The sequence below is a fragment of the Rutidosis leptorrhynchoides genome, chromosome 9, assembly GCF_046630445.1.
Source record: "Rutidosis leptorrhynchoides isolate AG116_Rl617_1_P2 chromosome 9, CSIRO_AGI_Rlap_v1, whole genome shotgun sequence".
NCBI lineage: Eukaryota > Viridiplantae > Streptophyta > Magnoliopsida > Asterales > Asteraceae > Rutidosis > Rutidosis leptorrhynchoides.
The window spans coordinates 74908133-74910871 of record NC_092341.1 but is presented as its reverse complement, the minus strand read 5'-3'; the positions used below and the strand labels follow the sequence as shown (position 1 = coordinate 74910871).

Genomic DNA, 2739 nt, shown 5'->3' with positions numbered 1-2739 from the left:
ACCTTCTCAACTACCGGTTCTGTTTCCTTATCTTGTTCAGGTTGTGGTTCTTGTGGAGTGGGAATAGCTTCATCAGAAGTTACAGGTATTTCAGGTGGTTTAAGTGTTGTACCACTTCTTGTGGTAATAGCTTTAGCTGTTTCATTTCGGGGGTTAGCATTTGTATCACTAGGTAGACTTCCCAGTTTTCTTTCACCTATTAACCTTGCTAGGTTACTTACTTCTTGTTCCAAGTTTTGAATAGATGCTTGTTGATTTCTAAATGCTTGAGCATTTTGTTCATTTGTTTGTTTCTGAGATGTGAAAAACTGCGTTTGAGTTTCAACTAGCTTCGTCATCATATCTTCTAAATTTGGCTTTTTATCATCGGTTTGTTGTGGTGGTTTGTTTTGAAAATTAGGTCTTTGTTGATTGTAAGTATTGTTGGATACTTGTTGATTGCTAGGACCTTGTTGGTTGTTGTATGGAATATTTCGGTTATAGTTCTGGTTTTGATTGTAAATCGGTCTTGGCGGTTGATAATTATTCTGATAATTATTTCCAGGCCTTTGGTTTATGTATGAAATATTCTCTCTTTGTTCCATTGTTAATTCAATACTGAGACAATCTTTTGTCAAATGTGGTCCTCCACACTGCTCACAACTAATTCGTATTGAGTGTATATCTTTAGTCATCTTTTCCATTCGTCTCTCGACAGCATCTATCTTTGCTGAAATGGAATCTAAGTCATGGCTAGAATCGGCTCTAGCTGCTTTAGATGATCTAACGATATCTTTTTCTTGGTGCCACTCATGTGAGTGGGAAGCAGTGTTATCAATAATTTTGTAAGCATCAGTTTCTGTTTTCTTCATAATAGAACCACCAGCTGCTATATCGATGTCTTTCCTTGTAGTGATGTCGCATCCTTGGTAGAATATTTGTACTATTTGACAGGTATCTAAACCATGTTGCGGACATCCTCTTAATAACTTTCTAAATCTTGTCCACGCCTCATATAGAGTTTCATTTGGCTTCTGTGTGAACGTAACAATTTCTCCTTGAAGTCTTATGGCTTTAGATGCCGGAAAGAATTGTTTAAGAAAATTTTCAACTAAAACGTCCCATGTATCAATCGCCCCTTCAGGTAACGATTCCAACCAATCTTTGGCTTCTCCCTTTAAAGTCCAGGGAAATAACATGACATATATCTGTTCATCCTCCACTTCTCGGATTTTAAATAGAGTGCAGATCATATTAAAGGTACGAAGATGTTCATTTGGATCTTCTTTCGGCGCACCACTAAATTGGCATTGATTAGTCACCATGTGTAGAATTTGTCCTTTGATTTCATAATCTGGCGCATTAATGTCTGGATGAGTAATTGCGTGACCTTGGTCAGTGCGTTTAGCTCTCATTCGGTCTTCCATACTTAAAGGTTCCAGATTCTCCATAATTAAATTTGTTGAATCAGAATCACTAGAGGATTCTGATTTAATGGTTCGTTCCTCAACAATCTCTGTTTGAATGATTGGTGGTTTCGGAGGAAAGTTTAGTGGTTCAGGATCTATGAATCGTTCCTGAATATTCTCCTAATTCTCAATTGTGAGGTCGGGTTCAAAAAATGGATTATCGGAAATTTGAATTGGAGTACTTGGTCGACTGGATGACGATTCAATTCTAAATCATGCGTCGTATAATTCCGCTCATGAATCTTCAATTGTCGGGATGTGTATGCTATAACTTTCTTCCGTTGCATAAGGACGCAACCAAAACCTTGTCGCGAAGCGTCACAATATATCTCAAAATCATCGTTCCCTTCAGGTAACGATAAAATAGGTGCTGTAGTCAACTTCTTCTTCAGTAATTGAAATGCACTCTCCTGCTCAAAAGTTGATGTCGTAGCGTGGGGGTACGAAATACTATTAAATTTTACAAGGAAATGCTATTAAATACGATACAATTTTACACAAGATATTTATTTATTTAGAGAATGGATATACTTAAACCTTGCTACAACACTTATAGGCAGTGTACCTAATCGTACAGTAGTGTAGTTTTTAGTAAGTCCGGTTCGTTCCACAGGGAAAATCTTTTAATCAAAGCTTAACGTTATATTAGTTTAATTTATAAAAATACGAATATATATATAAGTAATATTATTATTTTAAAGGGGGTTTTTACCGTTTAATGACCGGTTTGTCGATTTTAAAACTTTAGTCGCAGTTAAAACAAAATATAAAATATTAAATAAATAAAAGACTTAATTTAAAGCATAAAGTAAATAACGATAATGAAATTGCGAATAATAAAAGTGCGATAAAATAAACTTGCGATAATTAAAAAGTACGATAATTAAAAGTGCAATTAAATACAATAACAATAAAAATGCGATAATTAGAAGTGAAATTAAATATAAAATAAAGGAAATTAAATATGAAATAAAAGAATTATGCTTATTTAACTTCCGTAATCATGATGTTTGACGTGTTGATTTTAATTTTATGCCCATGGGTTAATTGTCCTTTGTCCTAGATTATTTAATATGTCCGTCTGGTTTTTGTCCATAACAGTCCATCAGTCATAAATATAAAGTGCGAGTGTCCTCGTCAAATTATCCTTATACCCGAAGTCAAATATTCCAACTAATTGAGGACTTAAACTGTAACAAGATTTTAATACTTTGTTTAATAATTACACCAGGATGTCGACTGAGTGTAACCCAAGGTTTTAATACTTTGTTATCAATTATGCCAAGTGTCC

General features: G+C 34.5%; 1 non-coding gene across 1 annotated transcript; it reads left to right on the top strand.

Annotated features, from left to right (window-relative positions):
* The first annotated feature begins 939 nt into the window (after positions 1 to 939).
* Positions 940 to 1046, top strand: LOC139869592 (small nucleolar RNA R71). The gene has a single exon (XR_011766195.1). It is a non-coding gene; the product is annotated as a small nucleolar RNA R71 (small nucleolar RNA).
* The last annotated feature ends 1693 nt before the right edge of the window (positions 1047 to 2739 follow it).